Raw genomic sequence first — 12,296 nt, 5'->3', positions numbered from 1 at the left:
GCCGCAGTAGATTCCGAGTTGAGTCGTAGCCGCAGTAGATTCAGAGTTGAGTCGTAGCCGCAGTTGATTCCGAGTTGAGTCGTAGCCGCAGTAGATTCCGAGTTAAGACGTAGGTGCAGTAGATTCCGAATTGAGTCGTAGCCGCAGTTGATTCTGAGTTGAGTCGTAGCCGCAGTAGATTCCGAGTTGAGTCGTAGCCGCAGTAGATTCTGAGTTCAGTCGTATCCGCAGAAGATTCGGAGTTGAGTCGTAGCCGCTGTAGATTCCGGGTTGAGTCGTAGCTGCAGTAGATTCCGAGTTGAGTCTTAGCCACAGTAGATTCTGAGTTGAGTTTTAGCCGCAGTAGATTCCGAGTTGAGTCGTAGCCGCAGTAGATTCTGAGTTGAGTCGTAGCCGCAGTAGATTCCGAGTTGAGTCGTAGCCACAGTAGATTCTGAGTTGAGTCGTAGCCGAGGTAGATTCGGAGTTTAGTCGTAGCCGCAGTAGATTCCGAGTTGAGTCGTAGCCGCAGTAGATTCCGAGTTAAGACGTAAGTGCAGTAGACTCCGAGTTGAGTCGTAGCCGCAGTAGATTCTGAGTTGAGTCTTAGCCGCATTAGATTCTCAGTTGAGTTTTAGCCGCGGTAGATTCCGAGTTGAGTCGTAGCTGCAGTAGATTCTGAGTTGAGTCGTAGCCGCAGTAGATTCCGAGTTGAGTCGTAGCCGCAGTAGATTCTGAGTTGAGTCGTAGCCGCGGCAGATTCGGAGTTGAATCGTAGCCGCAGTAGATTCCGAGTTGAGTCGTAGCCGCAGTAGTTTCCTAGTTAAGACGTAGGTGCAGTAGACTCCGAGTTGAGTCGAAGCCGCAGTAGATTCCGAGTTGAGTCGTAGCCGCAGTAGATTCCGAGTTGAGTCTTAGCCGCAGTAGATTCTGAGTTGAGTTTTAGCCGCAGTAGATTCCGAGTTGAGTCGTAGCCGCAGTAGATTCTGAGTTGAGTCGTAGCCGCAGTAGATTCCGAGTTGAGTCGTAGCCGCAGTAGATTCTGAGTTGAATCGTAGCCGCGGTAGATTCGGAGTTGAGTCGTAGCCGCAGTAGATTCCGAGTTGAGTCGTAGCCGCAGTTGATTCCGAGTTAAGACGTAGGTGTAGTAGACTCCGAGTTGAGTCGTAGCCGCAGTAGATTCCGAGTTGAGTTGTAGCCGCAGTAGATTCTGAGTTGAGACGTAGGTGCAGTAGATTCCGAGTTGAGTCGTAGCCGCAGTTGATTCTGAGTTGAGTCGTAGCCGCAGTAGATTCCGAGTTGAGTCGTAGCCGCAGTAGATTCTGAGTTGAGTCGTAGCCGCAGTAGATTCCGAGTTGAGTCGTAGCGGGAGTAGATTCCAAGTTGAGTCGTAGCCGCAGTAGATTCTGAGTTGAATCGTAGCCGCAGTAGTTTCGGAGTTGAGTCGTAGTGGGAGTAGATTCCGAATTGAGTCGTAGCCGCAGTAGATTCCGAGTTGAGTCGTAGCCGCAGTAGATTCCGAGTTGAGTCGTAGCCGCAGTAGATTCTGAGTTGATTCGTAGCCGCAGTAGATTCCAAGTTGAGTCGTAGCCGCAGTAGATTCCGAGTTGAGTTGTAGCCGCAGTAGATTCTGAGTTGAGACGCAGGCGCTGTAGATTCCGAGTTGAGTCGTAGCCGCAGTAGATTCTGAATTGAGTCGTAGCCGCAGTTGATTCCGAGTTGAGACGTAGCTGCAGTAGTTTCCGAGTTAAGACGTAGGTGCAGTAGACTCCGAGTTGAGTCGTAGCCGCAGTAGATTCCGAGTTAAGACGTAGGTGCAGTAGACTCCGAGTTGAGTCGTAGCCGCAGTAGATTCCAAGTTAAGTCGTAGCCGCAGTAGATTCCGAGTTGAGTCGTAGCCGCAGTAGATTCCGAGTTGAGTCGTAGGTGCAGTAGATTCTGATTTGAGTCGTAGCCGCAGTAGATTCCGAGTTGAGTCGTAGCCGCAGTAGATTCTGAGTTGATTCGTAGCCGCAGTAGATTCCGAGTTGAGTCGTAGCCGCAGTAGATTCTGAGTTGAGTCGGAGCCGCAGTAGATTCTGAGTTGAATCGTAGCCGCAATAGTTTCGGAGTTGAGTCATAGCCGCAGTAGATTCCGAGTTGAGTCGTAGCCGCAGTAGATTCCGAGTTGAGTCGTAGCCGCAGTAGATTTCGAGTTGAGTCGTAGCCGCAGTAGATTCTGAGTTGATTCGTAGCCGCAGTAGATTCCGAGTTGAGTCGTAGCCGCTGTAGATTCTGAGTTGAGTCTTAGCCGCAGTAGATTCCGAGTCGAGTCGTAGCCACAGTAGATTCCGAGTTGAGACGTAGCTGCAGTAGTTTCCGAGTTAAGACGTAGGTGCAGTAGACTCCGAGTTGAGTCGTAGCCGTAGTAGATTTCGAGTTAAGACGGAGGTGCAGTAGACTCCGAGTTGAGTCGTAGCCGCAGTAGATTCCAAGTTAAGTCGTAGCCGCAGTAGATTCCGAGTTGAGTCGTAGCCGCAGTAGATTCTGAGTTGAGTCGTAGCCGCAGTAGATTCCGAGTTGAGTCGTAGCCGCAGTAGATTCCGAGTAGAGTCGTAGTTGCAGTAGATTCTGATTTGAGTCGTAGCCGCAGTAGATTCCGAGATGAGTCGTTGCCGCAGTAGATTCTGAGTTGAGTCGTAGCCGCAGTAGATTCCGAGTTGAGTCGTAGCCGCAGTAGATTCAGAGTTGAGTCGTAGCCGCAGTTGATTCCGAGTTGAGTCGTAGCCGCAGTAGATTCCGAGTTGAGTCGTAGCCGCAGTAGATTCCGAGTTAAGACGTAAGTGCAGTAGTCTCCGAGTTGAGTCGTAGCCGCAGTAGTTTCCGAGTTGAGTCGTAGCCGCAGTAGATTCTGAGTTGAGTCGTAGCCGCAGTTGATTCCGAGTTGAGTTTTAGCCGCAGTAGATTCCGAGATGAGTCGTAGCCACAGTAGATTCTGAGTTGAGTCGTAGCCGCAGTAGATTCCGAGTTGAGTCGTAGCCGCAGTAGATTCTGAGTTGAGTCGTAGCCGCAGTAGATTCCGAGTTGAGTCGTAGCGGGAGTAGATTCCGAGTTGAGTCGTAGCCGCAGTAGATTCTGAGTTGAGACGTAGGCGCAGTAGATTCCGAGTTGAATCGTAGAAGCAGTTGATTCTGAGTTGAGTCGTAGTCGCAGTAGATTCCGAGTTGAGTCGTAGCCGCAGTAGATTCTGAGTTGAGTCGTAGCCGCAGTAGATTCCGAGTTGAGTCGTAGCGGGAGTAGATTCCGAGTTGAGTCGTAGCCGCAGTAGATTCTGAGTTGAATCGTAGCCGCAGTAGTTTCGGAGTTGAGTCGTAGCGGGAGTAGATTCCGAGTGGAGTCGTAGCCGCAGTAGATTCCGAGTTGAGTCGTAGCCGCAGTAGATTCTGAGTTGATTCGTAGCCGCAGTAGATTCCAAGTTGAGTCGTAGCCTCTGTAGATTCTAATTTGAGTTGTAGCCGCAGTAGATTCTGAGTTGAGTCGTAGCCGCAGTTGATTCCGAGTTGTGACGTAGCTGCAGTAGTTTCCGAGTTAAGACGTAGGTGCAGTAGACTCCGAGTTGAGTCGTAGCCGCAGTAGATTCCGAGTTAAGACGTAGGTGCAGTAGACTCCGAGTTGAGTCGTAGCCGCAGTAGATTCCAAGTTAAGTCGTAGCCGCAGTAGATTCCGAGTTGAGTCGTAGCCGCAGTAGATTCCGAGTTGAGTCGTAGGTGCAGTAGATTCTGATTTGAGTCGTAGCCGCAGTAGATTCCGAGTTGAGTCGTAGCCGCAGTAGATTCTGAGTTGAGTCGTAGCCGTAGTAGATTCCGAGTTGAGTCATAGCCGCAGTAGATTCAGAGTTGAGTCGTAGCCGCAGTAGATTCTGAGTTGAATCGTAGCCGCAATAGTTTCGGAGTTGAGTCGTAGCCGCAGTAGATTCCGAGTTGAGTCGTAGCCGCAGTAGATTCCGAGTTGAGTCGTAGCCGCAGTAGATTCCGAGTTGAGTCGTAGCCGCAGTAGACTCCGAGTTGAGTCGTAGCCGCAGTAGATTCCGAGTTGAGTCGTAGCCTCTGTAGATTCTGAGTTGAGTCTTAGCCGCAGTAGATTCCGAGTCGAGTCGTAGCCGTAGTAGATTCCGAGTTGAGTCGTAGCCGCAGTAGATTCTGAGTTGAGTCGTAGCCGCAGTTGATTCCGATATGAGACGTTGCTGCAGTAGTTTCCGAGTTAAGACGTAGGTGCAGTAGATTCCGAGTTGAGTCGTAGCCGTAGTAGATTTCGAGTTAAGACGGAGGTGCAGTAGACTCCAAGTTGAGTCGTAGACGCAGTACATTCCAAGTTAAGTCGTAGCCGCAGTAGATTCCGAGTTGAGTCGTAGCCGCAGTAGATTCCGAGTAGAGTCGTAGGTGCAGTAGATTCTGATTTGAGTCGTAGCCGCAGTAGATTCCGAGTTGAGTCGTAGCCGCAGTAGATTCTGAGTTGAGTCGTAGCCGCAGTAGATTCCGAGTTGAGTCGTAGCCGCAGTAGATTCCGAGTTGAGTCGTAGCCGCAGTTGATTCTGAGTTGAGTCGTAGCCGCAGTAGATTCCGAGTTAAGACCTAGGTGCAGTAGATTCCGAGTTGAGTCGTAGCCGCAGTTGATTCTGAGATGAGTCGTAGCCGCAGTAGATTACGAGTTGAGTCGTAGCCGCAGTAGATTCTGTGTTGAGTCGTATCCGCAGTAGATTCGGAGTTGAGTCGTAGCCGCAGTAGATTCCGAGTTGAGTCGTAGCTGCAGTAGATTCCGAGTTGAGTCTTAGCCACAGTAGATTCTGAGTTGAGTTTTAGCCGCAGTAGATTCCGAGTTGAGTCGTAGCCGCAGTAGATTCTGAGTTGAGTCGTAGCCGCAGTAGATTCCGAGTTGAGTCATAGCCGCAGTAGATTCTGAGTTGAGTCGTAGCCGCGGTAGATTCGGAGTTTAGTCGTAGCCGCAGTAGATTCCGAGTTGAGTCGTAGCCGCAGTAGATTCCGAGTTAAGACGTAAGTGCAGTAGACTCCGAGTTGAGTCGTAGCCGCAGTAGATTCCGAGTTGAGTCGTAGCCGCAGTAGATTCTGAGTTGAGTCTTAGCCGCATTAGATTATGAGTTGAGTTTTAGCCGCGGTAGATTCCGAGTTGAGTCGTAGCTGCAGTAGATTCTGAGTTGAGTCGTAGCCGCAGTAGATTCCAAGTTGAGTCGTAGCCGCAGTAGATTCTGTGTTGACTCGTAGCCGCGGTAGATTTTGAGTTGAGTCGTAGCCGCAGTAGATTCCGAGTTGAGTCGTAGCCGCAGTAGATTCCGAGTTAAGACGTAGGTGCAGTAGACTCCGAGTTGAGTCGTAGCCGCAGTAGATTCTGAGTTGAGTCGTAGCCGCAGTAGATTCCGAGTTGAGTCTTAGCCGCAGTAGATTCTGAGTTGAGTTTTAGCCGCAGTAGATTCCGAGTTGAGTCGTAGCCGCAATAGATTCTGAGTTGAGTCGTAGCCGCAGTAGATTCCGAGTTGAGTCGTAGCCGCAGTAGATTCTGAGTTGAATCGTAGCCGCGGTAGATTCGGAGTTGAGTCGTAGCCGCAGTAGATTCCGAGTTGAGTCGTAGCCACAGTAGATTCCGAGTTAAGACGTAGGTGCAGTAGACTCCGAGTTGAGTCATAGCCGCAGTAGATTCCGAGTTGAGTTGTAGCCGCAGTAGATTCTGAGTTGAGACGTAGGTGCAGTAGATTCCGAGTTGAGTCGTAGCCGCAGTTGATTCTGAGTTGAGTCGTATCCGCAGTAGATTCCGAGTTGAGTCGTAGCCGCAGTAGATTCTGAGTTGAGTCGGAGCCGCAGTAGATTCGGAGTTGAGTCGTAGCCGCAGTAGATTCCGAGTTGAGTCGTAGCCGCAGTAGATTCCGAGTTGAGTCTTAGCCACAGTAGATTCCGAGTTGAGTCGTAGCCGCAGTAGATTCCGAGTTGAGTCGTAGCCGCAGTAGATTCTGAGTTGAGTCGTAGCCGCAGTAGATTCCGAGTTGAGTCGTAGCCGCAGTAGATTCTGAGTTGAGTCGTAGCCGCGGTAGATTCGGAGTTGAGTCGTAGCCGCGGTAGAGTCCGAGTTGAGTCGTAGCCGCAGTAGATTCCGAGTTAAGACGTAAGTGCAGTAGACTCCGAGTTGAGTCGTAGCCGCAGTAGTTTCCGAGTTGAGTCGTAGCCGCAGTAGATTCTGAGTTGTGTCTTAGCCGCATTAGATTCTGAGTTGAGTTTAAGCCGCAGTAGATTCCAAGTTGAGTCGTAGCCGCAGTAGATTCTGAGTTGAGTCGTAGCCACAGTAGATTCCGAGTTGAGTCGTAGCCGCAGTAGATTCCGAGTAGAGTCGTAGGTGCAGTAGATTCTGATTTGAGTCGTAGCCGCAGTAGATTCCGAGATGAGTCGTTGCCGCAGTAGATTCTGAGTTGAGTCGTAGCCGCAGTAGATTCCGAGTTGAGTCGTAGCCGCAGTAGATTCAGAGTTGAGTCGTAGCCGCAGTTGATTCCGAGTTGAGTCGTAGCCGCAGTAGATTCCGAGTTAAGACGTAGGTGCAGTAGATTCCGAATTGAGTCGTAGCCGCAGTTGATTCTGAGTTGAGTCGTAGCCGCAGTAGATTCCGAGTTGAGTCGTAGCCGCAGTAGATTCTGAGTTCAGTCGTATCCGCAGAAGATTCGGAGTTGAGTCGTAGCCGCTGTAGATTCCGGGTTGAGTCGTAGCTGCAGTAGATTCCGAGTTGAGTCTTAGCCACAGTAGATTCTGAGTTGAGTTTTAGCCGCAGTAGATTCCGAGTTGAGTCGTAGCCGCAGTAGATTCTGAGTTGAGTCGTAGCCGCAGTAGATTCCGAGTTGAGTCGTAGCCACAGTAGATTCTGAGTTGAGTCGTAGCCGAGGTAGATTCGGAGTTTAGTCGTAGCCGCAGTAGATTCCGAGTTGAGTCGTAGCCGCAGTAGATTCCGAGTTAAGACGTAAGTGCAGTAGACTCCGAGTTGAGTCGTAGCCGCAGTAGATTCTGAGTTGAGTCTTAGCCGCATTAGATTCTCAGTTGAGTTTTAGCCGCGGTAGATTCCGAGTTGAGTCGTAGCTGCAGTAGATTCTGAGTTGAGTCGTAGCCGCAGTAGATTCCGAGTTGAGTCGTAGCCGCAGTAGATTCTGAGTTGAGTCGTAGCCGCGGCAGATTCGGAGTTGAATCGTAGCCGCAGTAGATTCCGAGTTGAGTCGTAGCCGCAGTAGTTTCCTAGTTAAGACGTAGGTGCAGTAGACTCCGAGTTGAGTCGAAGCCGCAGTAGATTCCGAGTTGAGTCGTAGCCGCAGTAGATTCCGAGTTGAGTCTTAGCCGCAGTAGATTCTGAGTTGAGTTTTAGCCGCAGTAGATTCCGAGTTGAGTCGTAGCCGCAGTAGATTCTGAGTTGAGTCGTAGCCGCAGTAGATTCCGAGTTGAGTCGTAGCCGCAGTAGATTCTGAGTTGAATCGTAGCCGCGGTAGATTCGGAGTTGAGTCGTAGCCGCAGTAGATTCCGAGTTGAGTCGTAGCCGCAGTTGATTCCGAGTTAAGACGTAGGTGTAGTAGACTCCGAGTTGAGTCGTAGCCGCAGTAGATTCCGAGTTGAGTTGTAGCCGCAGTAGATTCTGAGTTGAGACGTAGGTGCAGTAGATTCCGAGTTGAGTCGTAGCCGCAGTTGATTCTGAGTTGAGTCGTAGCCGCAGTAGATTCCGAGTTGAGTCGTAGCCGCAGTAGATTCTGAGTTTAGTCGGAGCCGCAGTAGATTCGGAGATGAGTCGTAGCCGCAGTAGATTCCGAGTTGAGTCGTAGCCGCAGTAGATTCCGAGTTGAGTCTTAGCCACAGTAGATTCTGAGTTGAGATTTAGCCGCAGTAGATTCCGAGTTGAGTCGTAGCCGCAGTAGATTCTGAGTTGAGTCGTATTCGCAGTAGATTCAGAGTTGAGTCGTAGCAGCAGTAGATTCTGAGTTGAGTCGTAGCCGCGGTAGATTCGGAGTTGAGTCGTAGCCGCAGTAGAGTCCGAGTTGAGTCGTAGCCGCAGTAGATTCCGAGTTAAGACGTAAGTGCAGTAGACTCCAAGTTGAGTCGTAGCCGCAGTATTTTCCGAGTTGAGTCGTAGCCCCAGTAGATTCTGAGTTGAGTCTTAGCCGCATTAGTTTCTGAGTTGAGTTTTAGCCGCAGTAGATTCCGAGTTGAGTCGTAGCCGCAGTAGATTCTGAGTTGAGTCGTAGCCGCAGTAGATTTTGAGTTGAGTCGTAGCCGCAGTAGATTCTGAGTCGAGTCGTAGCCGCAGTAGATTCCGAGTTGAGTCGTAGCGGGAGTAGATTCCGAGTTGAGTCGTAGCCGCAGTAGATTCTGAGTTGAGACGTAGGCGCAGTAGATTCCGAGTTGAATCGTAGAAGCAGCTGATTCTGAGTTGAGTCGTAGCCGCAGTAGATTCCGAGTTGAGTCGTAGCCGCAGTAGATTCTGAGTTGAGTCGTAGCCGCAGTAGATTCCGAGTTGAGTCGTAGCGGGAGTAGATTCCAAGTTGAGTCGTAGCCGCAGTAGATTCTGAGTTGAATCGTAGCCGCAGTAGTTTCGGAGTTAAGTCGTAGTGGGAGTAGTTTCCGAATTGAGTCGTAGCCGCAGTAGATTCCGAGTTGAGTCGTAGCCGCAGTAGATTCCGAGTTGAGTCGTAGCCGCAGTAGATTCTGAGTTGATTCGTAGCCGCAGTAGATTCCAAGTTGAGTCGTAGCCGCAGTAGATTCCGAGTTGAGTTGTAGCCGCAGTAGATTCTGAGTTGAGACGTAGGCGCAGTAGATTCCGAGTTGAGTCGTAGCCGCAGTAGATTCTGAATTGAGTCGTAGCCGCAGTTGATTCCGAGTTGAGACGTAGCTGCAGTAGTTTCCGAGTTAAGACGTAGGTGCAGTAGACTCCGAGTTGAGTCGTAGCCGCAGTAGATTCCGAGTTAAGACGTAGGTGCAGTAGACTCCGAGTTGAGTCGTAGCCGCAGTAGATTCCAAGTTAAGTCGTAGCCGCAGTAGATTCCGAGTTGAGTCGTAGCCGCAGTAGATTCCGAGTTGAGTCGTAGGTGCAGTAGATTCTGATTTGAGTCGTAGCCGCAGTAGATTCCGATTTAAGACGTAAGTGCAGTAGACTCCAAGTTGAGTCGTAGCCGCAGTATTTTCCGAGTTGAGTCGTAGCCCCAGTAGATTCTGAGTTGAGTCTTAGCCGCATTAGTTTCTGAGTTGAGTTTTAGCCGCAGTAGATTCCGAGTTGAGTCGTAGCCGCAGTAGATTCTGAGTTGAGTCGTAGCCGCAGTAGATTTTGAGTTGAGTCGTAGCCGCAGTAGATTCTGAGTCGAGTCGTAGCCGCAGTAGATTCCGAGTTGAGTCGTAGCGGGAGTAGATTCCGAGTTGAGTCGTAGCCGCAGTAGATTCTGAGTTGAGACGTAGGCGCAGTAGATTCCGAGTTGAATCGTAGAAGCAGCTGATTCTGAGTTGAGTCGTAGCCGCAGTAGATTCCGAGTTGAGTCGTAGCCGCAGTAGATTCTGAGTTGAGTCGTAGCCGCAGTAGATTCCGAGTTGAGTCGTAGCGGGAGTAGATTCCAAGTTGAGTCGTAGCCGCAGTAGATTCTGAGTTGAATCGTAGCCGCAGTAGTTTCGGAGTTGAGTCGTAGTGGGAGTAGATTCCGAATTGAGTCGTAGCCGCAGTAGATTCCGAGTTGAGTCGTAGCCGCAGTAGATTCCGAGTTGAGTCGTAGCCGCAGTAGATTCTGAGTTGATTCGTAGCCGCAGTAGATTCCAAGTTGAGTCGTAGCCGCAGTAGATTCCGAGTTGAGTTGTAGCCGCAGTAGATTCTGAGTTGAGACGCAGGCGCTGTAGATTCCGAGTTGAGTCGTAGCCGCAGTAGATTCTGAATTGAGTCGTAGCCGCAGTTGATTCCGAGTTGAGACGTAGCTGCAGTAGTTTCCGAGTTAAGACGTAGGTGCAGTAGACTCCGAGTTGAGTCGTAGCCGCAGTAGATTCCGAGTTAAGACGTAGGTGCAGTAGACTCCGAGTTGAGTCGTAGCCGCAGTAGATTCCAAGTTAAGTCGTAGCCGCAGTAGATTCCGAGTTGAGTCGTAGCCGCAGTAGATTCCGAGTTGAGTCGTAGGTGCAGTAGATTCTGATTTGAGTCGTAGCCGCAGTAGATTCCGAGTTGAGTCGTAGCCGCAGTAGATTCTGAGTTGAGTCGTAGCCGCAGTAGATTCCGAGTTGAGTCGTAGCCGCAGTAGATTCTGAGTTGAGTCGGAGCCGCAGTAGATTCTGAGTTGAATCGTAGCCGCAATAGTTTCGGAGTTGAGTCATAGCCACAGTAGATTCCGAGTTGAGTCGTAGCCGCAGTAGATTCCGAGTTGAGTCGTAGCCGCAGTAGATTTCGAGTTGAGTCGTAGCCGCAGTAGATTCTGAGTTGATTCGTAGCCGCAGTAGATTCCGAGTTGAGTCGTAGCCGCTGTAGATTCTGAGTTGAGTCTTAGCCGCAGTAGATTCCGAGTCGAGTCGTAGCCACAGTAGATTCCGAGTTGAGACGTAGCTGCAGTAGTTTCCGAGTTAAGACGTAGGTGCAGTAGACTCCGAGTTGAGTCGTAGCCGTAGTAGATTTCGAGTTAAGACGGAGGTGCAGTAGACTCCGAGTTGAGTCGTAGCCGCAGTAGATTCCAAGTTAAGTCGTAGCCGCAGTAGATTCCGAGTTGAGTCGTAGCCGCAGTAGATTCTGAGTTGAGTCGTAGCCGCAGTAGATTCCGAGTTGAGTCGTAGCCGCAGTAGATTCCGAGTAGAGTCGTAGGTGCAGTAGATTCTGATTTGAGTCGTAGCCGCAGTAGATTCCGAGATGAGTCGTTGCCGCAGTAGATTCTGAGTTGAGTCGTAGCCGCAGTAGATTCCGAGTTGAGTCGTAGCCGCAGTAGATTCAGAGTTGAGTCGTAGCCGCAGTAGATTCCGAGTTGAGTCGTAGCCGCAGTAGATTCCGAGTTAAGACGTAGGTGCAGTAGATTCCGAGTTGAGTCGTAGCCGCAGTTGATTCTGAGTTGAGTCGTAGCCGCAGTAGATTCCGAGTTGAGTCGTAGCCGCAGTAGATTCTGAGTTCAGTCGTATCCGCAGTAGATTCGGAGTTGAGTCGTAGCCGCTGTAGATTCCAGGTTGAGTCGTAGCTGCAGTAGATTCCGAGTTGAGTCTTAGCCACAGTAGATTCTGAGTTGAGTTTTAGCCGCAGTAGATTCCGAGTTGAGTCGTAGCCGCAGTAGATTCCGAGTTGAGTCGTAGCCGCAGTAGATTCCGAGTTAAGACGTAAGTGCAGTAGACTCCGAGTTGAGTCGTAGCCGCAGTAGATTCTGAGTTGAGACGTAGGCGCAGTAGATTCCGAGTTGAGTCGTAGCCGCAGTAGATTCTGAATTGAGTCGTAGCCGCAGTTGATTCCGAGTTGAGACGTAGCTGCAGTAGTTTCCGAGTTAAGACGTAGGTGCAGTAGACTCCGAGTTGAGTCGTCGCCGCAGTAGATTCCGAGTTAAGACGTAGGTGCAGTAGACTCCGAGTTGAGTCGTAGCCGCAGTAGATTCCAAGTTAAGTCGTAGCCGCAGTAGATTCCGAGTTGAGTCATAGCCGCAGTAGATTCCGAGTTGAGTCGTAGGTGCAGTAGATTCTAATTTGAGTCGTAGCCGCAGTAGATTCCGAGTTGAGTCGTAGCCGCAGTAGATTCTGAGTTGATTCGTAGCCGCAGTAGATTCCGAGTTGAGTCGTAGCCGCAGTAGATTCTGAGTTGAGTCGGAGCCGCAGTAGATTCTGAGTTGAATCGTAGCCGCAATAGTTTCGGAGTTGAGTCGTAGCCGCAGTAGATTCCGAGTTGAGTCGTAGCCGCAGTAGATTCCGAGTTGAGTCGTAGCCGCAGTAGATTCCGAGTTGAGTCGTAGCCGCAGTAGATTCTGAGTTGATTCGTAGCCGCAGTAGATTCCGAGTTGAGTCGTAGCCGCTGTAGATTCCGAGTTGAGTCTTAGCCGCAGTAGATTCCGAGTCGAGTCGTAGCCACAGTAGATTCCGAGTTGAGACGGAGCTGCAGTAGTTTCCGAGTTAAGACGTAGGTGCAGTAGACTCCGAGTTGAGTCGTAGCCGTAGTAGATTTCGAGTTAAGACGGAGGTGCAGTAGACTCCGAGTTGAGTCGTAGCCGCAGTAGATTCCAAGTTAAGTCGTAGCCGCAGTAGATTCCGAGTTGAGTCGTAGCCGCAGTAGATTCTGAGTTGAGTCGTAGCCGCAGTAGATTCCGAGTTGAGTCGTAGCCG

This window comes from Coturnix japonica, chromosome 20, assembly GCF_054131305.1.
Source record: "Coturnix japonica strain WE chromosome 20, WE-NBRP24, whole genome shotgun sequence".
Taxonomy (NCBI): domain Eukaryota; kingdom Metazoa; phylum Chordata; class Aves; order Galliformes; family Phasianidae; genus Coturnix; species Coturnix japonica.
The sequence above is the reverse complement of the archived record's forward strand: the minus strand, read 5'-3'. Positions refer to the sequence as shown.